Source organism: Pleurodeles waltl, chromosome 3_1 (genome assembly GCF_031143425.1).
Source record: "Pleurodeles waltl isolate 20211129_DDA chromosome 3_1, aPleWal1.hap1.20221129, whole genome shotgun sequence".
NCBI lineage: Eukaryota > Metazoa > Chordata > Amphibia > Caudata > Salamandridae > Pleurodeles > Pleurodeles waltl.
This window is the reverse complement of record NC_090440.1, coordinates 56,424,467-56,449,841: the sequence shown is the minus strand read 5'-3', so window position 1 is coordinate 56,449,841 and position 25,375 is coordinate 56,424,467.

Sequence of the window (25,375 nt, the reverse complement as noted above, 5' to 3'; positions counted from 1 at the left end):
GTCAGAAACCATTCAGCATTTACATCAAACCCAGAAACTGATTCAACAGCATGACAAGAAACATTGTGAGGGACCGCAATATCAACCAGGTGACAAAGTGTGGCTTTCCACAAAACATATAGGCCCTCATTCTGACTTTGGCGGGCGGCAGAGGCCGCCCGCCAAAGTCCCGCCGGCAGAATACCGCTGCGCGGTCAAAAGACAGCCGCAGTTATTCTGGGTTTCCCGCTGGGCTGGCGGGCGACCGCCAGAAGGCCGCCCGCCAGCCCAGCGGGAAACACCCTTCCATGAGGATGCCGGCTCCGAATGGAGCCGGCGGAGTGGAAGGGGTGCGACGGGTGCAGTAGCACCCGTCGCGATTTTCAGTGTCTGCATGGCAGACACTGAAAATCTTGGTGGGGCCCTGTTACGGGGGCCCCTGCAGTGCCCATGCCATTGGCATGGACACTGCAGGCCCCCCCCCCCCCCCCGACACCCCATACCGCCATCCTCTTCCTGGCGGCCAAAACCGCCAGGAACAGGATGGCGGTATGGGGCTCGGAATCCCCATGGCGGCGCAGCAAGCTGCGCCGCCATGGAGGATTCCCCAGGGCAGTGGAGAACCAGCGGTACACCGCCGGTTTTCCGTTTCTGACCGCGGCTGTACCGCCGCGGTCAGAATGCCCAAGGGAGCACCGCCAGCCTGTTGACGGTGCTCCCGCGGTCGTTGGCCCTGGCGGTTTTTACCGCCAGGGTCAGAATGACCCCCATAGGCTTCAAGAAGAAGCACATGTTTAACCCCAAATTCATAGGTCCTTCTACTGTCCTTCAGCAAATCAATCCAGTGACCTAAAAACTACAATTGCCCAGATCCTTACGGATTCATCCAGTGTTCCACACTTCCCTCTTGAAAAAGGCAGTCCAAAAGGTCCACCCTCATCCAGCTCCTGTTCTAGTACAAGGGGAAGAAGAATACGAAGTCAAGAAAGTGTTGGATTCTAAACTGAGAGGGCGTAATCTATAGTACTTAATATCATGGAAAGGTTATGGTCCTGAAAGTAACTCATGGGTTTCCGCATCTGATGTTCATGCTCCAGTACTTGTGAGACGCTTTCATCGTCTTAATCCAAGCAAACCAGGCCCTAGAGCGCGTCTGGGAGAGGGGAGTACTGTCAACACCAGAGCAGTACGCGCTCTATTGGCAACAAAAATGCAAAAACCCAGCACTCTCAAAACAAAGTAATTTATGCATTGTGCTGATATGTTGTGTTTTAACCTTTTGCATTGCAGAGTTCAATCCTGAAAACTTATTTTTAATATGCTTACAAATACTGTTCCTTTGCAATGTATTGCTGCAGGTTTTCAGAGTGTGTTAGGGTGTGGCCCCTTTCCAGGGCCTTCCAGAGACTTTCCCTGCAACATGCCTGGGCGTGGTTCTGGGCTGGGCCAAGACTCTATAAAAGAGAGCCAGCCCAACTCCCAGTGCTCACTATTCAGAGGTCCCGGTGCAGAGCAGCAGCTTCTTCCTGAGCTCCTGTCCCGGCGGCCTATTTGGATCTTCCAGTCTTCTGCCCTTCATCCTTCATTGGTGATCATTGTTCCAGGCGGTAAGACGGTGGTTGGACTGTCCCGACACCGTTATTGAGAATTTTCATATTCTTGGTTTCATTCTTAAATGAGTAACAGATTACTTGCGCGCTACCATTTCTTGACATTTATATGGTAGTTTACAAATAGGCAAGACGCGCGATTTGTTTCATAAAGGTTTGACTTTGTTATTCATTGCGTGCTACCATATCTTGACATTGCATGGTGGCTTAAGAATCGTCAAGACGCGCAATTCGTTTTATGGTGTTTAAACATTGTTGTCCATTGCGCGCTACTATTTCTTGACATTTACATGTTGTTTTACGAATTGGCAAGACGCGCAACTCGTTTCATGACGATTTAACTTTGTTGTTCATTGCGCGCTACCATTTCTTGACATTTACATGATGGCTTATGAATCGGCAGAAGAAGCGCGATTCGTTTGATTGTACTTTGATCTTGTTATTTATTGTGAGCTTTTATTTCTTGACATTTACATCGTGTTTTACGAATTGTCAAGACGCGCGATTCGATTAATGATGATTTGACTTTGATATTCATTGAGTGCTACCATCTCTTGGTATTTTACATGGTAACACTCGAATCGGCAAGACGCACGATTCTCTCCTCGAGTTTATTTCATGTTGTTTATTGTATGTCACTATTCTAAGATATTTATTATGTAATATTCGAGTTGGCAAGTTATGTGATTTGTTTCCTGAATCCATATTGTGTTATTCATGGTGCACAATCCTTTTATGGTGTTTACTATGTATATATATATATATATCTGCAATATGCGCAATTTGTGTTGAAACATTTTAAGAGTACACAGAAGGCCAGAGTTTCTAGATGCAATATTGTATGGTCCTAGTATACATTCTCAAAACAGGATTCATATGACTGGTTTAAAATGTAGTCAGAATGTTTTTCTGATTCTCATGTAAAGGAAAGTACTTGAGTAAGAAAGTTTTCATTTAATTCATCTTGATTCCCCTACAGAAATCCGGCCATCTTGAAACTTAGTCATTTTAAACGTAACTCTTAGATTGTTCATGTGTTCAGAGTGACTAGGCTTAGAATCATAGTCTAGTATTGATTTCAGGAGATATAATTTTCATATTGTGTGTTCTAACCTTTTTTCTTACTACAGGTCTCCTTCCCAGCTGTTCCCTTCCTAATCCCCTCTTCCCCTCTTGAACTCTCTCAGTCTCTGTGATTTATCTATCAGAGTCTTGGAGCTGTTCAGTGGTGGACGTGTTGGGAACGTGCACAGACCCCGAGGATATGGTGACTCTGACAGAGGCGCATTTTGGAAGAGAGTGGGGCGTCCTGAAGTGTCGGGGGTGGGCAACAGTCCAAAATGGGTGCCTCATTGGTTTTCAGTTTCTGAATAAAAGAACCCAAAGGATATGTTCATTGGTGATTTACTGGCCAAGCGGAAATACATTTGTGCGATGGCTAGTAGTGTTCACAAGGAATGCCAGGAGTTGAGGCCTGTCTTTGCCATTTTGTGTAGCTGTAGCAAAATATTGTTTTCCCATTGTGTTACAGGAGGTCTGGAACCGGTAAACATAAAGGCATGTACTTTATTTCTGTGTCAATTATGAAATAATTCATTTTGTAGCACGCAAATTATGAACCTGTTAATTGCTGTTAACAACTTGGTGGCATCTCTGGCATACACTCAGCCAATCAGAAGATGATAGACAATAAGGGTCGAATTTAGGAAAGGTGGTGTTGAACCCAGTGCAGCACCACTTTTCTTGTGCCTCCCTGCTTCCCCTAATGCCACCATGTATGCCCTGTATATATGATACTGGGCACCATGGTGGTATTAGGAACAATAGCGTCAACATTTTTTACATTAGTGGAGCAAAGTTCAAGGAGGGCCATGAATTACAATGGGTGCATCCTTTTACACCTGCTGAAAGCAAGTGTTAAAAGTGGCGCCAAAAATGGTGCAATTAAATCTTGTAGATTTAATTGCATCATTTTTGCTGGCCTCCTTGTGTTGGAAGGTCCATTTGCATACATTATGCATGGCACATGCATAATGTGGTGCAAAGGGTTACAAAGTGGTGCAATGTAAGCATTGCACCTCCTTGTAAATATGGTAGGGGAAAAGGCCACCTTAGCGCCGCCTGAGCATAAAGAAAATGATGCTACGGCAGTGTTAAAGTGGCGCAAGGGGCTCTAAATAGGCCCCTAAATATCTATTGCTGCCTTCAAGGTACACTTTATTTGAGTGGCCTCTGTCCATGCTGCTATGGATTGGGAGATATCCTCTAAGGCATCTTCCACCTTCCACTTTACTCTTTTTCCTTGCAGTGGTTTGTACAAGCCACAGTATATGTAATGCTTCATAACTTTAACGCGCTCATGAAATCAGTAGAAGGCAAAGGAGCAGCAACCGCATCTGGGTGTGTGTTTGAAAGCGGGTGTAGATGGTGAGGGGGTGCAAAACAAGATATGAACAAAATAGTTCAGCCTCGGAGTCCTTTCTTGGAAGTGTGAAGTGGGGAGAGTAGTACAGTGGGAAATGTTGAGCTGGGACTTGTCACTTTTATCGAATGACTATTAATAAAGATTGTTAACCTGATACAGGGCAATAACAGTTGTAAATTTCTCTTGACCTGGTTACAGCTCCTCAACTGTTACAGGCATGCAATAATTAATTATGATTGCAAATGTGCAATAACACTTAATAAGCATATTCATTGCAATGTTGACTGTGTGTTTGTCAGCAAGGTTAATCAGAGTGCAGACTACAAATGCTGATATGCACCTGCTCTGGAAACTCTCAGAAAAAGAAGGAGAAGAGGAGTAGGGAAGCACTCTACATTAAGTCAATAAAGATATGGTTTGGCAATATCCCCCTATGTTCACTCAAAGGCATCTGAAACCCATAATCAGGTGAGAGTTAAAAGCTTGTGTTATCATCTGGTACCATGGTCATTATTGGAAACCTAAGCAGTTCCACTTGGGGGTCAGGAACATGATGCAGCTGGGTCCAGGAGGTGGTTGGGGAATTTTATAATGTCCCTTGGGATCAAATCAGGAGGCCAGCAGACTGGCACATGAAGTCACTCTGCGGTTCTTGGTTCAAGGTGAAATTGCAGGCCTAGTTCTTACTCTAGGGGCAAAAGGGCAGTAGGCTCAGCACAGCATGGCAGTAGTTCCTTTAGAGTCACAGAGTAGTATTCCTTATTCCTAGGAGGGTATCCACAGGCCCGAAGTGTACTGAAGAGATGGCATCTGAGGTCCAGCATTTGTACACAGTTACACTTTTGAAGTGGAAAAACCCTTCTACAGGCATGCCTTTGAGGTGCACAGATACCCTGCTTTCCTGCCCCTGACTTAAACTAAATACACAGGGTATACCGCCCTTTGTGTTAAAATAGGACACAGCCTATTCAAGTGTAAGAGGGGCTTGGCCCAGCTCCTCCCACCCATCCTCCCAGTGATGGCCCATCCAGTCACACCTAAGCTCCCCATTGTGTGTGGCTTTCTAGGAGGAATACACAAAGCCCAACTGTCAGCTACACTCAGTTATGTGACCCGACCCGGAAACATGCTGCAGGCACCAAATGACTAAGACTTTTTCTATATAAGCATTTTCAGACTTTACCATAAGTTAGGATTATAAATTGTGATTCCAGAAATACCTAACATGAACTGGTCATCTCTTCCTATTTGGAAACTGTACTTATAAAATGTAATAAGGCAACTCCAATATTATCCAAGGGAGATATAGGCCTTGCAGTAGTTAAAAAACAAATTTAAAAAGTATGTTACTACCAGGACATGTAAAACTTAAATATGCAAGCCCTGCATTTTTAAATACATTGCACCCTGCACTTTGGGTTGCCGAGGGCTCATGCTAGGGGTGACTTATACATATTAAAAAGGAAGATTTGGCCTTGCAAAAGATCTACTTTGCCAGGTTGAAATGACTGTTGAAACTGCACACTGCAGGTATTTAATTTACAGGCCTGGGTACAGGTAGTACCACTTTACTAGGGTTTTAAAAGTAAATTAAATTTGCCAATTGGGTATAAGGCAATCTAACATGTTTCAAGGAGAGAGCACAAGCACTTTAGCACTGTTTAGCAGCAGTAAAGCCTAAGGCCAACATAAACAAATTCAGAAAAAATAGGAGGGGTGGAGGAAAAACTTTTTGGGGCTGACCCTGAAGAAAGGGCAGAGTTCAAGACATTATTGTTAATTTCATGTGGTATTACTACATCTTTTCATGGCTATTTCAGAGACGGCATTTGAAATGGGTAATAACATAACGACATGGGTGTTAATGTACTGAATTCCACATAATGTTCCAGAATTCTGGATGCTTATCTTGGGACATCTTCCACCCTGATATTACACATTACATCAGCATACACTCCTGGGTGATAGTGCCCTATACAAATTTAAATAGCAAAGCATGGTAAAACCATAAGCAGTAATACCACATTACTCATAACTCAGGAGAAAATGTCTGCTTTGAAACAAATAGGAAATAACAAGCATTTGCATTGCAATGGGTCTCGCATTTGCTCAAGTTCTAGCTATTAGCATTGTAAATTAGCACCTGGACTTTTCTTGCCAAATAAATTAAAAAGGAAAAGTAAATCAGTTGACATTAGCGAGCCAATTCAAAGCACCATGGCCGCCATGAACATGTGAGCGAAGGACAGACACAAAAGGGAAAAGAAGTTCGCTCAGTCAAATATATCGGCAATCATGCAATTATCCATGTAACAGGGTTGATGGCCAAGGCAGTAACAAAATGCCCCAAGGATGAACAAACGTTAAGAAGTTACCAATGATAACAAAGGATTTTTGAAGGAAAGCCCATGAACGAGTGATAGTGATGGGCGTGCGGTGGGCATAGTTAAAAGCCCACAGAGACTACAACAGGTCAGTGCGCTTGCGTGCGCATCCCAAAAATCGTAATGGTTCTGTTACATAAAGTAAAAATGAATGCATTTGTGCTACTAGTACCTATGTCTAGCATGTTAGGGTCCAGGCAGAGTAGTGTAAAATAGCAGTGAAATGCAATTAAAACAAACAGAACGGAAAACAGCAGTTTGCGCATTTGACAAATGTGGAAACAAATGTGAAAACTCGAAAAAAGCTCACTGAAGAAATGTGGAAGAGAAGGGATTATTTGGTATGAACGTGTACCAAAGGTGATAAACCATTCATAAAAATAAAAATGAGCTGAGGTGGAAAACAATCACCCAAAAGAATAACTAAAATGAGGAGATACAGATGAAAAGACATTGACGTTTTGCATTACTTTGCAACAGACAGATTCATCCAGAAGCTAGCCTCCTGATACATCTGCCTGTACAAGTATGCTTGTAGACGCTGAAAAGTATGTATTATAGGCACATATTTAAGAAAAAGTGGCGCCTCAGAGCTGATGCACCACTTTTTCTCAGCCCCCCACCGGCACCTAACAACAGTCTGGGTGCTCCGTATTTATAATAAGGGGCACTATGGCAGCCGTTAGCACAAAAGCGTCAAAATATTTGATGCTACTGTGGCATTTTGCTACAATAGCATCAAAAAGCTTGACGCTAGTGTAGCAAACTGCAAGGAGGCCCACAGGTTTCAATGGGAGCGTCATTTTAACACCTACTCTGAGCAGGCGTTAAAAATGACACCAAAAATCGTGCAGTGAAACCTGTTAAATATCATTGTGCCATTTTTGCGGGCCTCCTTGCACACATTATGCCTGGCGCAAGAATAATGTGGTGCAAAGGTGTACAAAGTGGCGCAATGCATGCATTGCACCACTCTGTAAATATGGCACGTGGAAAAAGCCACTTTAGTGTTGCCTTAGCGTAAAAAAAACTGACGTTATGGCGGCGCTAAGGTGGCGCTGGGGGCTCTTAAATATGCCCCATAGTTTGATGGCTATCTGGACTCGATGCTTGTGTCTCTTCATTAGATCTAAGACAGTGCAATATTTTGTTCAACTGTTTATGTCAGTGGAGCACATTACCCATTTAAATTAAAATGCAGAGAGGTGAACATCATTATAATCTGCCCATATTGGTAATAAAGAAGATATAGGCTTTGATCTGTAAAAGTTCAGTAATTAAACTTTGCTTTTCATCCATCCTAGTTTAGATCATTATATCTTTAGGAGTAACACGTTTTATTGATTTCCCTCCACCATGTTGCAGTCTGTAACATTCACTATTGCAGGGCGCCCTTCTCCTGATGCAGCACTCTGATTAATACATGCTCTTTCCTCACTACCTCAGTGGCCTAATGTGATTTGCTCAGTCTTTATGGCACTTTATGACCCTGGGGGACTGTAGATCTAAAAGGCTTCTCCTCTTGCCCTGAATTAATTTAAGTTTGTGACTTGTTTGTGTTGCAAACAAAATATTGATGTGTATTTTAACTTCCAGATTGCAAACTCTCTCATGGAGACTCGCCTGTTTTTTTTTTTGCTTCATATTTTCGAATTTTCCAGGCTGAAAATTGTGGCTTTCCTGCAATTTAGAAATAGATCCCCTTAGATCCGAAGCTCATCCCGCATGAAACAGAATCCAGTAAGTCACTTTTATGTCATGTACCTCTCACCTGTGCTATGCCCAGAAACAGTTCGAAGGTTTTTGGTGTCACAGAAAAACTAGCTTTTTGTCTTTTCGGCTCTCCTTGTTCCTTAAAATAAAGGCCAGTTTTTGTTATTTCTTGTAATCTGGGGCCATATGTACGTACCACCAGAAGGCTGTCTGGTGGCACAGGGAGGTATCTTAGCTCCCCTAAAGGAAGCATCAGCCGTGACTATGCCTCTTTAGTTCAAGACGATCATCTCAAAAGGGGACATCATATTCGAATCCTGGTATTCCTTCTATAAATCTCTATAATCCAGAAACATAGCCTAATTTATTCATTTAGGGTTAACTACTACTGCACCTCTCCTAATACATTAGGCTGTAAAATCATTTCACATGATTGCAGCACTGTATTCCTGATGACAGTCATCTTGGGACTCTAGGATTTACTGTTAGAGAGAACACAGGTAAGCACACAGAAACACCCCCAGCTCCACCTTCCCTTCAGGTATGGTTGAGTTTGCACATGGGAGTCACGTGACTGCAGTAGGTACTTTGCTGCCTGACCACGATGCGTGCCACATGCTTGGAGGCCTTGGAGGAGCCTGTTATTGCATCTCCTCCAGAAAGGATGACTGACGCAGACTGACTGACGACTGGGCTGATGTCTCACTGTCTGACTTGTGTGTCTGAAAGTGTCTAATAGTAGTTAGTTGACAGGTGGTCTCTGAAGAGAGTCGAGCACAAAACGTGGATACTGTCCTGGGACAGCCATGCCAGGCATCTTACGGTTAAGCTGGAAAGGAGTGGTAGAAACCACACACTATCCCACCTCAAGGCAGGATCTTTACAGACCAAGCACCCACCTGACAGGAAGGAGTGCAACCAGGTGACATTAGGGCACTAGCTTTAGTAGAGCACCTGTGAGGCAGAGAAGGCCCAACAGGCCAATCAACCCATCCTTATGAGGCATATCCATGCACAGAAGACAGCAAGGAGATAGCAGACCCGGACATGCCATTCATTGCATAGGCAATAAGAGCGGGATATGCAGGCATTCGCTTCTAAGGGCTAGCAGCCTCCTGGGCAAGCAAAAGGCGCATTGTGTAGCAGACCTGAGTAACTTCAAAGGAGTCTTGTTCAACCATGTTTGGCTCACCTATTGTCACACACAACACTTTTACCAGCAAGGGCTATTTTACATTATTTAGATGGCCCTGAAAAGGACGAAGGAGAAGGTTTCCCCGCACTAGCTGCTAGCGCTCTGCTTGTTGACTTACTCTTGTTGTGGGAATGAGACACCTTTGAAAATTGTGATATTGGAAAAAGAAAAGATTTCTGGAAGGTGTAGAAAAGGCTATTTAATTTATTTATTTTTACAATGTCATATAGCGAGGACATGACCGGGAGGCATCAGAGTGCTTTACAACACACGGGATACAAGGGTAGATTAATAGTAGTTAAACTCGGATGTTTACATCGGTGTATGCATACAGGAGTTACCACAAGAGACAGTTATAACAATAGGGCAGAGGACATGAACAGTTAAACAAAGGCAGAGCAGGGTGCAGTGGAGAAAGTAAATAAGTCTGGTCGAGGGTGGATTCACCAAGATGTCTGGGAGGAGCTTGAAGTCCCTTTTGAAGATTGTGAGGCAGGTGCTTAGATGTCATGAAGGAGGTAGAGAGTTCTAGATTCTAGTGGTGCTTCCAGAGAGGATCTGGTTCATGTATCATTCTTGCCTGAAGGTGGGTGGTTCCAGGAGCAGAGATTGGGCATTTCAGGAACCCATATTTGCTATGGAGAATTTCAGGTACTCATTTAGATAGGAGGGTGGTTAGGAGTACAGCGCTCTATGGGTAATGCAAGCAATTTTATATTGGGTTCACTCTTCATTGGGGAGCTATTAGAGGGTTAGCAGGGCAGGGGAAACGTGGTCAAATTTCTCGAGACCTAAGACGAAGCGTGCTGCAGCACGTAGTGTTGCTCTGAGTGGGCCTAGGTGAACCTTGGGAATGCCTGAGAGAAGCGTGATTCCATTGTATAGTCTAGAGAGAACGAGAGACTGCACCACTGTTACAGAATCAATTGACTGATGTCCCAAAGCTGCCTAACAACAGGTATGTATGAGCCACTGCCCTGAGCATGTGTCCGCGTTTCTTTATGTATCTACCTTGAATACAAGCACTGGGCTTTCTGGAGAACAATGGTTGTATTTCTGTCATTTTTTCTGCTACCTAATGAAATTTGTAGTAAACATTTGGAGTTTGGTAGCTACCTGACTTATATATTAAAGGGTTTTCTAGACCGGTAGCCGGAATGGAGGAACTTGGATCTGTGGTCAGAGCCATGTATCCATACAGTACACCTAGCAGATGGACTAGGAAGTGTGCAGACTCCTGGACAGCTTAATGCCAACTAGCCTCATACATAGAAGTGCCACCTGGGTGAGGGAACACGTTGTATCAAAGGGGAAAACAGGATTAATGCCTCATGCATCCTCTAGTAGTAATATCTTATGCTCTAGTTTCCTGTATCTATTAGCGCAGTGCTTCCCAAACTTTTGACTTCTGTGGACCCCCACTTTATCATTACTGGAGCCCGGGGACCCCCACTGAATCATTATTGGAATCTGGGGCCCCCCACTGAGTCATTATTTAAAGCTTGGAACCTAATCTGTTAATATTATTAAATTTTCTAAGCAGTCACAGACCCTCTGAGGAGGCTTGGCAGACTCCCAGAGGTCCCCAGATCACAGGTTTTGGAACCACTATATTAGCGTATTTACATGTGCTTTAGGTTTGATATAGGACTTTGTCCGAAGGGACAAGGAAGCAAATTGCTGATATTTTTTTTGTATTGTAGCAGGGGCATTTGCAACAAGAGGAGTAAACAGGTAAGAACATATATTGTTGTCTTGTTAATCTCAGATTGCAAACATCAGGATTCCGAAGTAGACGGCGATATACAAATGTAATCAATAGCACCCTAGACCGTTGTTACTTATGTGGTATTTTATATACTTATATTAAATCAATGCTTTTAAAACATTTCTGCTGGTAGAATATGCCATTTTGTTGTTCCATGTGAGGGCTCTCCAGTTGGTGGTATCCCGGGATGCCGACCAGTCACTAAAAACTATGTATGTGTACGTGTCTCTGCTCTCAAATTAATGTTTTGCATTCAGGATCCTAGTGCTATTGAGTTTCTAGGAGATAGTCTGGGGCTAATTTAAGAAAAGTGGCCCTGCACACAATGCTGCGCCACTTCCTTGTGCCCCTTAGCACCCCCTACCAACACCATTGTATTCAGTAGCATACCCCATTTTAACAACTGCTCTGAGAAGGCATTAACAGTGGCAAAACAATGGGGCAAGGAAATCTTTTAGATTTCTTTGCGACATTTTTTATGCCCGCTCTAACAGGGGAACCACCCCCTTGCGTACATTATGCCTGGCACAGGCATAATGTATCGCAAGGGATTACAACGTGGTGCATTACATGCATTGCACCACTTTGTAAATATGGCACATGTAAAAACCCACTTTAGCATAAAAAAATTACACTATGGTGGCACTAAGGTGGAAGTAGGACTTCTTAAATCAGGCCCTCTGTTTTTTACTCAGGAGTAGATTGTCCCTTTGCATCCTCTCACTGCAACCCGACTCCCACCTACCACTGGGTGTGTTGTGTAAGTCATCAGGGCTAAGTTGTTGTTTTGGTGATGAAAACTGTTTACAGTCTGTAAAAAAGTGGAACAACATGCCATTGTAAACAGGTTACTGTGCTGATACATTCACATATGATAAAGTTTCCGGTTTATCTTATTTTTTCTGGTTATAGTAATGCCAGGGTTGCTTGTTCCCTGAGTGTCTATTCTCATAGAAAAAGAGGAAGCCGTCCCACATCCTAATCATTGGTGTGCATTGAAATATGCTATTAAGGCATTTATCGGATACTGTAGAATCTCTCCTCTATATATGTTGTAGTGCTTATAGCTGTAGAATCATTATAAGGACATCTGGGCTTTGTTTGACGTAACGTTTTCCTGTTTGCCCTTGCTTAGGCTCTTAGCATCTAGATAAGTTTATCACAATAGTGTATGTGTGTCTGATTGTCTGTGTTATAAATTATTTTATATGCCTTAGCTATGACGTGCTGTGGAATGATGTGCCGCAGTGTGTCATGAGTCTGAGTGGCATGGTGATGTGAGCCTCCAGAAGGTTTGATGTGACAGGATCATGAATGATTTAAGTGAGGTTTAGAGTGACAGGATCATGAATGAAGTGCAAGATTTAGAATATCATATACTGCGCCATACAAGGGAGTTGTGTAAGAAGCACTGATGACGAGATCTGTTGAGCAATGGTATAACTCAAAGTGATGTTGCCACCATGCAGAATGTGTTGAAGGGTCCCTGAGTATCCTATAGCTCAAAGATATTCACAGGTCTTTGGCTGAATGGGCCCCCACCTTCAAGGTGAAAGCTCCCCTGCACATCAAGTGCATGTGTTACTCCCCTACTTTTGAGTTTGGTGTGGGTGGAATTGTGTAATGTAATATATTTATGTAGAGTGGTATCACTGTTAGAGCTTGTGAAAAATTGGGTTGTTGAATGAATGGGGTGTTAACGCTGCCCAAGCAACAACCACAGTCTGTGTTAGGGTGAGCCACAAAATTCACTAAATTAACCTGCGCTGAACACACTGGTAGCGGGCCACAAAAGCAGTCAGACTTGTGTAAAGTATTTATTTAGCACACAAACGTCATAAAGTGAAAACACAGCACAAGAAAAATCCCACACCACCTTAGTATGATAGAGTGCATTATAATAAATTATTTGACACAAAAAATACAAAAATCCATTAAGTAGAACTGGAGCTATGGATTTCTGAAGTTTGAAGTAAATGCTAGTGCCTAAAAGATCAAAGCGCCACAGCAGACATCAGGTCTCGCGAGACTGGGTCAAAGTTGAAAAATACGTCTGACCATGATGGAGCACAAGGCAGATACAAAAAGTGAATTGGGCCCGGTTGGTGCTTACCATCGGACTTAGAAGATATTTCAACAAAAATCATCTGAGAAGGTAGAACTTCAGAAGTGCAAGGCTGCAGGCAGTGTCGGAGGAGAGACATCATCGCCCAGGAGCTGCTGGAGGATTTTGATGTACAGATTTTGTTTCTTTTTTATAAGTTGAGAATCTTCCGTGGGACGAGGATGGAGGCTCTAGCCAACGAAGACTCTACGAGGCCAGATACCCCTCTGCGAAGGACCACTTAATAGGATTTTCTGCCATGGAGAAGGATGTTACAGGAGCTGCTGTGAATTCATGCTGACTGGCAATGCACCTTGAGGGGGATAGCCGAGCAGGTTGGCCCTCTCAGTTCTCAGAACAGTTTTGAGCCAAAAGTTTTCCAAGTCCCATGTTTTGCATTTTGGCTATCTGGGCACCTTTAGCACCACTGCCAAAATTTCAGGCCTGGGGGGGCATCACCAGGAGGGTTGGGACTCACTCAGGGAGGGTCCAGATGCAGGTTCAAGATGGTTGGAGCCTTTTCTGTTCCTGAGACTCTGATGAGAAGGCGAGCCAGCTAGCCCTTGGAGTCTCTCTGGTAGTCCTGGGTTCAAGAACTAGAACAGGGCTCAAGCAGCACGCATGGCAGGCCTTTTAGGGTTCAAGACACACTTCATGCAGCAAAGCAGTCCTTCCAGGTGCAGCAAAGTGGTCTTCAGCAGCGGAGAGCAGGCCTCAGCAGCAGGCAGTCCTATGAGAGTCCTTTCGCAGGTCCAGAAAGTGAACTCAAAAGTGGGCCTGAGGTTTCTGTTCTTATACCTGGTACCTTCTTTGAAGTAGGAGAAGTTTCGAGAGAGTTCCCTTTGAAGTGTTTGGAGTTTCCTATCTTCCCTGTCCTGGCTCTAGCCTGAATGCATGAACAATTCACTGGTGTCAAATTCTTTGTGTGAAGCCAGGTCACACAAAGGATGCTTTGCAACTGGGGCTATGCCCAGCTCTGCCCCACCCATCATGCTACTGATGGCACATCCAGGAACATCTAAACCTTCTATTGTGTGGCTGCCTGAGAGGAATAAACAATGGGGCATATTTATGAGTGTGGTGGTGGAGGACAATGCAGCAAGGCACCTTGCTGTGCTGCCCTGTGTGACAGGGAAAGGGCAGGAATGCACCATATTTATCTAATGCAGCCGATTCCTGCCCTTTACTCCTGGAGCCCTTTTGGCAGCCTAGCACCTACGCACTTCTCCCCTGTCCGCCAGGGTCGTAATGAGGGCCTAAATCAAACATTAGCACTTATAATGAGAAAACCCAATCTTATCCTATGGGAGAGGTAGGCCTAACAGTAGTGAAAAACAAATTTAGGAGTTTTTCACTACCAGGACATGTAAAACTTAAAAAGTGCATGTCCAAACTTTTAATTACAAAGGCTACCCACGACCTACTTTAGGGATGATGTATATGTAAAAAAGGGGGGGTTTAGGCTTGGCAAGGGGGTTAATCTAATTGGCAGTTTAAGAATGCATTAGGGCTGTAATGGCATACTTGGGACATGTTTAAGTAGGTACTTAAGTGGGAGGCACAATAAGTGCTGCAGTTCTACTAGTAGCAATTATTTTACAGACCCTGGGTATGTGTTACACCACTTTATTAAGGACTTGTCAGTAAATTAAATATGCCAATCAGGTGTAAGCCAGTGTTACAATGTTTTAGGGAGTGAGCACATGCTGTTTAGCACTAAGTGCAGTGGTAATGTGCACAGAATCCTAAGGCTAGCAAATTCAGCAAAAATAGAAGGAGTGAAGGCAAAAATGTTTTGGGGAGACCCTGCAGAGAAGGTCAGGTCCAATACAGCTGACGATTATGTCCCATAGTAAGTTTTAATGACAAAGGGCCAGATGTGCGAAGGTTTAGCATCACAAATTGCAAATTGCAACTGCTAAAATAATTGTTTTGCATCTACAAAAGTCCATTTGGTCGCAAATTTATTCATAGCGACCTAATACCAAATCCCTAACTTAGCAACTCCAAATAGTGATCTATTTTTTGGATTTCTTGATAGTGAATCGTTAATGGTAAGAAAAAAGAATTCGCAAATTGTGAAAAGTCTCACAATTATGATTTTGTTTATGTGCAGTTCAGCACCAAATGGATTTAGGTGGTGATCAGGTGCAACCTATTTAAACAGCTCCAGAAGGAATCAGTCCCTTTCACAATGACAGCTTTGTATGTGATGGTGAGAAGGATGTGAATACTGGCTAGTCTGCAGAAGAGGAGGGAGAAAAAGAGAAGTAAACTGAAAGGAAATTTGGGGTCAAGATTAGCCTTTTTCAACAAACAGAAAAGGAGAAATTTCATAAGTACACACTTAGTAGTCAGGTTGTTTTGGACCTAATTGCTGAATTTGATCTCACCTTGAAAGAAACACAGATAGAAACTATGCTGTACCTACCTATGAGCAAGTACTCAGTTTCCTTTACCTATTGGCCTCTGGTAGTTACAAGGGTTGAATAGCAGTGGTAGGTGGCTTTCCATAAGATGCCTTGCCTAGATGTTTTTGAATTTTATTGGATGTAATGTTAGGAAAAATTTATAATCATGTATATTTTCCTAACACACAACAAGACTTACAGCAGAAGAAAATAAAATGTTCTTGTACTCTGAATTTCCACATGTAGTTGACTTTGTTGATGAGAGTTATGTAAGAATGTGCCCTCTATCGATCTTCTAATTGCAAAACTATTCACTCTTCAAAATATCTGGTTGTGTGTGATGCATTCTTTATTATCACAGACCTTGTTTGCATGTTTCCCTGGCAGCACAGACAACACCAACATGTTTAGACACTTTGGTCCGATTCACTATGGCAATCATACACTCTTGTGTATGTTTATGATTTTTTCATATTCACAAAGGTATTTTATGAGCATTGTTTTTATGACTGCAGAGCCTCTGGGCCCAGGGCAGGGGCTCTGCACATAAAAAGATAGGTCAGTCCTATCTTTTTATGTGTGGAGTCTCCGCCACGAATGCGGGGACTCCACCATTGTAAATACACTACTCATAAAATACCCTTGTGAATAGGAAGAAATCTGAAAGTTACTCAAAAGTGTAAGTTTTCCCGGATTTTCATCTGTCTTTGTCCATGGAAATAGGCTCACAGGTCCCCTAACGCCTGCCCTGACCCAGGCATTAAATAATGGCGCTAAGCAAGCTAAGTGCCATTATTTAAGGCCTCCTCCCCTGTGCTTATTTTTAGCATGGTTATAAATATGACGCTAAGGCAATATCGTCATTTTTTGCCCGGGAATGGCTACTTTGCATCTCATTGACACAAGGTAGTTTCCCACTAGCAAAAACTGACTTTAACTCCGAAATTTTGGCGCTAGACGGGTCTAGCGCCAAAGTATACATTTGGAGTTAAGTTTGCGCTGAATTTGCGTAAAAAAATGGCACAAATTCAGTGCAAAGCAAGTATAAATCTGGGCCTAGATGTGCAAATCGAGTGTAAGCCATCGTACTATGCTTAAAGGAGAGAGCACAAAAACCTTAGTACTGGTTAGCACTACCTCATCTACCTCAAGATGCTTCAAGAGATGCAGAAGAAAGAGCATTACGTGCAGACACCACAACTCAATATTTTTAAGATAAGTCACTAAAGAATAGTTTCTATAAAATACAAGCCAACAGTTTTACTCATAGGATTATAATGATTCTCTAGTTTTCATCAATAAATTTATCAATGTGTTAAAATGCGTTACCAAATTTTACTTTGAATCCATCCACAGTTGCAAGAAATAGCAAAAAAATGCAAATAGCTGAATATTTCTCTAATGCTTTCTTCTCTCTTTACCATCACTTTCCTTTCTGGTGGGTGCAATATTAGCAGATGCAGAGTGCAGCTTGACCATCAGTGCACCGCACATCATGCCTTTAGTAGCAGAGAGGTTACTGACGCTTGAACCCTCTTTACTTTCACCCCCACCTAATTAACAAACAGCAGCTGTTTGTCTTGTTTGGATGTTTTCAAAGACACTGGTCGCCTGCACAAGGCCATATGCCCCATCCCAACTATTATGGCTGATCTCTATGTGCATGTTTGCCATGCTAATTATTAAGTTGCTGTAGCATGGGAAAGACAGTTACCAGATCTAGTGAACCCATCAATGTGTGAAATATATTGGTGATGTCTGCACCTATGTGACACTCTTTTCTGTTGCATAACAGAACATAGGTTTGTAACTGCATCTATTAAGTTAGCAAATTTGTCTAAAAGTGTTTTCTGTGTTCCTAAACTGTATTAGTGACTTTATCTAAAGCATTTGGGTGGGACTGATGCTTTACTTAATTCTTGCTGTTTACTAGCACCTTTATGTTTTATGTTTTATTTTCCAGGCACCTCACTAACAACAATGGATGCAGCTAAACCACTAAGCAAATATGAGGTTTCTGGTCCATCATTCGGTGTTACACAACAAGAAGACCTTTGAGTCAAGGCACTATGACACCACTAAAAAACACTCCAGCTTACTTGTCTTTCCAATAAATGCTGGTTGTGGTGTTTCCCAGTGTGTAAGTTCCTCAGACTCTTCAGGAAACAGTGAGGGCCTCACATACTAAGCCCTACCGGCACACTGCGGTATCGGAGCATTTTCTTTTTTTTCCTCCAGTTGCGCAGTGTGCCAGGCTATATTTACAAGTCATGCAAAGCCACCTAGTGTGGCTTTTCATAAGCTTGTAAATATGGGGCCCTTTTACGCATACAAATGTGTGAAAGGGGTGTTCCATGGGTGTTGCTGTGGGTGTTCCCATACAACATCCATGGAACGCTAAGGAATCTGATTAATTCCTAGATTTACAAGTCTGGGAATGTGTCAGATTCCTGTGCCACGTCAGCACACAGAGAAAGAGGAAAACAACTCTCTTAATTGTTTTTGTGCAGGAAGGTGTCCCTTCCTGCAAAAAACAATCATCCCCACAATGCAGGCATCCTTGCACCATGGTGCAAGGGTGCCTGCATTGGCGCTAGGCAGCAACTTGTGAGCCAGCACAGGGGGAGAGGGCAGGAATGCACAGTATTTTGTAGAGTCAGCACGTTTCTGCCCTTTCCCCGGGGGTGCAGGGCGGCGCAGCATAACACTTGCTGCATCACACTGCTCCATGGGGCTTGTAAATAAGCCCCTGAGTGTTAAAACTGGTGGTCTGCATCTTGAAAGTACAGATGGTAACGTAGTGGCTGGTGGCTCAATCTTTCTTCCATGGTAGCTTGAGTGTTTTGAGGGGAAACAGCCATTACAACGCGGTCATAATCACGCATGACTGTTATCACAAAACCTTTACCACGTATATTCCTTTAACACGCATGCCTTTACCATGCATGCCTTTACAATGAATTTTGTTCTAAAGGAATGAATTGTAAAGCCATATGTATTTACCACGCATGCCTTTATCATACATACGTTTACAATAAATTACATTTGAAAAGCATGATTGGCAAAGGCATGTGCGTGGTAAAAAGATTTAAAGGTATGTATGACCTTAAAAGTGACCATTGCGATCGGGCTGACCGGCCTTTTCATGGTGGGTTTACCGCCATGAAACCGCTGGTGGAGAAGGGGGTTGTAATCCCCAGGGTGGCGCTGCTTGTAGCGCTGCCCTGGCAGATTAGGACCGCCAGCATCGCCACACCTTTGTGTCGACGAAAAGTGGCGGTGCAGGTGGTCCGGCCGCGGCAGTACCGCCGCAGTTGTAATGTGGCAGTCGCACCGCCAGATTGGCGGTGGCCCAACCACCACCACGACCCTGGCAGTCATTGGACCCCCAGAGTTGTATTGAGGCCCATAGTTTTATTACTATGCTGATATTTTAAAAAACTGTGAATGTTTTATATTTTAAATAAAAAATCTAATTTATAACCATTTAAACTTATAATGTACTTTCTTTCACATATATGTATTTTTATATCATTTTGAAAAAGGTCAGAGTGTATCTGAAAGGATATACCTTGTATGTATGACATCTTCCATAATGCAACAAAAGCATAAAACGGAAAATAAGTTTGGATTGAATGCTGCCTATTTTTACATTTCTACCTAATATTGGTTTATTTTCAAATTCAAGTTTAAGTGTAAATATTTCTATTTGTACACATACCCTCAGATGTAGAGAAAGGTGTCAAAGTATCAATCAAAAAAATTCTAACAATGCTTACAGGTTGTTAGAAGAACTCTATTAATTCTGGAAATCGCTGAATTGAAGGTCTTCCACCTGTACCACATGCCCCTGTTGTGCCAGTTGAAATTTCATCTTGTATCCTTGATCTTAAATCATACCATCTTTTCAAAAGCTCAGTGGTATGCTATGTCACATCACCCAAATTCATATTTTCCTGTATTCTTTTCCAATTTTGATTTTTGGTGAACCAGGCAATATAAAGGAGCTTTGTCCACAATGCGCAACATACTCTTCAGTGAATATCTTCAACTCTGTTTCATTAAAGTTTAGTTTTCTTTGAAGAAATTCAGTAAATGTGTGCATAGTCAGTAAAATCCTGCTTTTCTCTGTGGTCCCCAGGCCTCCACACTTAATGTGTTTCAGCAGTTCGTGATTGTGAGGTCAACAAGCTGTACCAAAATACAACTTTCTCAATTTGTGAATGCATTCACAATTTACCATCTTGATATTAGAGAATCGGTATGTATTACAAATGCGAATCTTACCAAATCGAAAAATAAGTATGCGGCTGTATGATGCCCAATGAATACCAATTGGCAACATCATTGTAATTTTGGAATTGATATGCAGAACTTTGTACATATGGCCTGACGTTTTTTTATGCACACAACCTCATGGTTTCACCGCACTATAGACATAGGGATGTATTTATGTCTGGGGTTGCGCTGATTTGCAATAGAACATGGTGCATGCACGACACAAGTCCAAAATGACATTTATCAAGCTATACATGGCCACCTTGCATAGCCCTGAGTGGCTTGATAAAGATGTAGTAACACAGTGCAAATGGCTACATTGCATTACACTGCCCTCGGGAGGTGTTCAATGGGTCATGCGTGGGTGTTCACACACAGCGCCCATGGATTTTGATTTTTTCCAGGATTTTCCAAAAGTGGTAGACCTGGTAATACGCCAACATGCTACACATTCTTGCCCTTTCCCTGACAAGCAGCACAACGCAGCAAGGTGACTCGCTATGCTGTGCTTCATGACTTTGCCATAAATATGACCCCAAGGGCAAAGCGAAGCTCTACTAATGATATTTCTTGATGCTAGTATTTGTAAAACAAGGGTCCTTTCAGAGAACTTTAAATTCAGGTCATTCTGGAACTGTACACTAAAACACACATACAAAAACACACGCATGCAGCCACACACCAACAAACCTTGTGATGTGCCCGTGTATACGCACACATACACACACATATTCAGACACATCTACACACATTCTCGCACACTCACATACACATTCTCACATCACTCACACACACATACTCAGAGCCATGCATAAGAAAGAAATCAAGCATCCTTACATTAGGGCTATGTACATAACAGTGGTGACCCTAATGTTCGTGGACTATTTTGTGATTTTTGTGATTTTTGAGTCCAGTCTAAAATTGTAAGAATAACCTATCATGTATACATAGAAAATTGCATACAATCGCAAAGGCATCAGTGCATCTCCGCTTTTTTATCTTTGTCCAGATAATTCCCGAACAGAGTACATACTCTTCTTGTTCAGGCCCCCATTGTAGAAATACATTTAATCACTTGCTTGATTAGTCATGAAATCAAATGCAAGAATGTGTCCAAGGTGGCAGGAAGTGGGAAGAGGGTGAAATAGTTAGGCGTCTATGCCCAGAGGAGAGAGAAAGGCCTAAGAAGGAATAACCTTGCAAAGAAACAGAGAGTCCCTGCATTGCTTGAAGCAGCATGGATTATTGTGTGTGTGAGAACTGGGTGAACCTCAGTTCTTTTTGCAGATGTGCACAACAGGAGCGTCTAGTGTAAGAAGAAAATGACTTCTGCTGCAATGGACTTGGATACTAGTTTTGTATTTTAGGAAGAGCAGGAACTAAAAATGTAAATGTATGCAATGCAATGGATTACCATTATGACGGCTTGGCGACAAGCCGCTCAAAGGTATTGTCCTTCCCCAAATGACCAGCTAAATTCACATCATGAGCCAGACCCAATAGGAAGGCTCTGAAGCAGATCTGCATTCTCCCACCTTTCAGAGGTTGGACAATGAGGTGTTGGCTGGGCTGGATGATTTTAGTGCAGCCTACCTGGATGACATTACTGTCTTCAGTTCCACTTGGTAGGAACACTAACAGCACCTCTGTAAAGTGTTGGAGGCCTCACTATTAAGGCGAATAAGTGCCAAATAGGGCAGGGTTCTGTGGTGTACTTGGGCCACCAGGTGGGGAGTGGCCAGGTGGCACCACTACAGCCAAAAATTGACTCAATTCTGGCTTGGGAGCCTCCCAAGACCCAGACTGAAATGAGAGCCATTTTGGGTCTCAATGGAAACTATAGGATGATTGTCAAGGGGTATGGCACTATTGTTGCTCCCTTGACTGAGTTAACTTCCAAAAAGCAGCCCAGAAATGTGATCTGGACTGAGTCTTGCCAGACAGCATCTGATTCCCTGAAGGCAGCCATGTGCCCTCACCTGTGCTGAAGGCACCTGATTTCTCCAAGGAATTTGTTGTGCAAACTGATGCTTCAGAGCATGGTATTTGAGCAGTGTTATTACAGCTAAATGAAGAGGGTCTAGATCAACTTGTGGCTTTCTTCAGTAGGAGGTTACCTCCCAGGGAACGTAGGTGAAGTGCAATTGAGCTTGAAGCTTTTGCTGTGGTCTGGGCACTGAAGAAGCTAAGAACCTACTTGTTTGGGACTCACTTCCAGGTTCAGACAGACGACAGGCCCCTCAGATGGTTAATGCAGGTGAGGGGTGAGAATCCAAAATTGTTGAGGTGGTCCATCTCCCTACAGGGAATGGACTTTATGGGGGAACACTGCCCTGGCACAGAACACGCCAATGCTGATGGTCTGTCCAGATTCTTCAGCCTCAGTAATGAGAACTCCCATGAGGTTTGGTAGTTGCTCCCCCCTTTCAGCTGGGGGAATACGTTAGACTTGGCATCCTTGACATGGTCTTCCCTAACTTTTTGCCTCTACTTCCCAGGTTGTTTCTGTGTGCTGGACTCTGTTTTTGCTGTTTTGTTTGCTCTGGACACTTTACCACTGTTGACCAGTGCTAAACTGTAAGTGTTCCCTATGTAAAATGTATGTGTAAATTGGCTTATCCATGATTGTCCTATTTGATATACTAGTAAAGTGCACTAGAGGTGCCCAGGGCCTGTAAATCAAATGCTACTAGTGGACCTGCAGAACTAGTTGTGCCACTCACATTAGTAGCCCTGTAAATATGGCTCAGACCTTCCACTGCTGTGCCTGTGTGTGCAGTTTTAAACTGCCATTTCAACTTGGCAAGTGTACTCACTTGCCAGGCCTAAACCTTCCCTTTTTATACATGTAAGGCACCCCTAATGTATACCCTAGGTAGAACCATGAGCAGGGTGCAGTGTGCGTTAAAGGTGGGACATGTACCGATGTGTTTTAAATGTCCTAACAGTGAAATTGTGCTAAATTCCCTTTTCACTGTTGCAAAGCCCATCTCTCTCATAGATTAACATGAGGGCTTCCTGTAAATAACTATAAAGTGAAGATTCCCTTTAGGAGCAGATAGAAATATCTAGCGCCTTGAGACCCGCACGGGTGAGTAGCGCGCTTTATAAATGTTAATGATTTGATTTGATGATTTGAAATATGGAGTTTAGGGTCTCTGAAGTCACAATTTCAAAATACATAATTTAGTAAAGTTGTTTTTCAGATTATTAGTTTGAAAATGCTACTTTTAGAAAGTAGGCATTTCCTTGCTTAAATCATTCTGTGACTCTGCCTGTTTGTGGATTGCCTGTCTGGGTCAGTTTGACAGTTGAGCTGTTTGTGAATCTCCTCTAGACAGTGACACAAAGGGAGCTGGGAGTAGTCTGCATATGCTAGGAGGGGAAGGAGGAGTAGTCACTCACACCTGAAAGGGCTGTGCCTGCCCTCACACAATGCAGACTCCAACACCCTGGTGTGTGTCTGGGGCCTGGCCTGGGCAAGGCAGGATCTTGTGAACAACAAAGACTTTCCTTTGAAGTTTGCCAACTTGAAAGGCAGAAAGGGATATAAGTATTGGACCCAAAACCCATGAATATTAGATTTCTTCATGGATGCAAGAGGAACCTCTGCTAAGGAGAAGAGCTGAGGAGAAGTGCTGCCTGTGACTGTGCTTTGTTTGGCTATCCTGCAGTTGCTGCTTCTGCCTGTGAAAGGGGACAAAGACTGGACTTTGTTGTGCATTCCTGCTTGAGCAGAATAACCAAGGGCTTGAGTTGAGATTGCTTCCTGTAGTTGAAGTCTCAGGGCCATCAAAGACTTCCTCTGCCAGCACCTGGACTCTCTGGTGAGATTCCTGCCTTGCCAAGTGGTGCCCCATCCAGTTCCCGTGCCCTTTGAAGGTGAAGCCTTTCAAACATTTTAATGTAGCACCAGCCCCCTAGTTAAAAGCAAAAATCATCTTGTCCCCCTCAGAATTTGTCACAAACATTTTATTAAGAAGGCAATGTTTCAGTATGTCTAGACTTATTTAAGTATTGCAGTTAAGTACTGTTACCTTTTTAAAAAATGCAATAAAATTAAAACAAAGCACTTTAATCTGTACAACACTTCTTTTGTCCAGATCCTGGCACCCCATTGTGATCACTTGAGGCTCACCTAGGGGGTTCGCCTCCCAGTTTGAAGAGCTCTGCTCTAGACAGAGGCCCACCTAATGCAAATCTATACTGACCCGATTCCAATTGGAAACAGTGCTGTAAGGAAACTCCAGGGGGTCCTCCTGCAAAGAACATGGAGGGGGCCCCCCATCCAGACTCACTCAGGCCAGGTGCTGTGTTTAGGAGGCACTCTGGAGCTAACCTCCCACCCCCATCACTGGGACTGGGGGGCCTCTGTTACACCACAGGAAACACTCCATTTCAAGCCTTGGTCATCTCAACCCTTCCCTCTGCTTTTTTAGTCGAGAAATTTGAAATTCACACGTCCGAATCTCACTGACTAATCTATGTCCCTGGTGATGTATGTGAAAACATTGATTGATACAAAACTTGCGAAGTACTTGGAGGGACAAAAACATTACAGTACATTTCTCTTTCAATATCTTTAAAAAATCGCAGATTTAAACCTATCAAATTTCCCATTTTTATTTGAAAACCTCAATGCAAAATACAGAAAAAAACATTGTAGCATTCCCAGGAGACTTTTAAAAGATGAATGAACCTTCGCGCGCACGCTACAGTGCAGCCCATGCAGGGTGGCTCCGCGCTTGTTTAATTTTCGGTTTTGCAATGGAAATATTTTTCCAATTCACTGAGTCCAAGCACAAACATATGTAAATTCGCCGGCATCCCACACTGATAACTCACCTCGCTGCTATGTTTCTCACATGGCCTGGGGACTCTGCGCGCGGTGGCATTTCGAGATTGTCTACAATGGACAGTTAAATAAATGGACATGGAGGCGGGGGGGGGGCACAGGTTGGGACTGAGCGCGCCAAGTCTGAGAGGGGGCAGCGGGAGAGCAGAGGCTGCCAAGGGGCAGAGTCGCTGTGCTCTACATATTTTCTCTTGATAGTTCTCCGGGTGAACAGCACACACGTGAGTCTTACACGTGGGCTCGGAGGTTGTTAGCAGAAGTACATGTGACACAAGGACAATAAATGCACAGGTTGTTTGCGCCCGTCAAAACTGCAAGATGACTAACTCCTGTGCATAAACAGTGCCCTTGCTAAAGCGGAAATAGCAAATGCTTCTCGCTCAGGCGTTTTAAAAACAGTATTATTACATAATGTTGTATTCCACTGACATTAACTCTTGGCCTCTGAAAGCAGTCTGTCTCGGCAGCGACCTTCCTTTAATAATTACATTTTCTCTGCAAGCAGTGTTCTTGGTGAACAGATACAAGAATATTTATTATCTCAGAACACTTAGGTATTTGTTAGGCGATATTATGAAACCCAAAGCAAGCAATCATGACCAATGACACTTATTGTGTTTAAATGGAAATTTTCATTGGTTGTGTGAACGTCT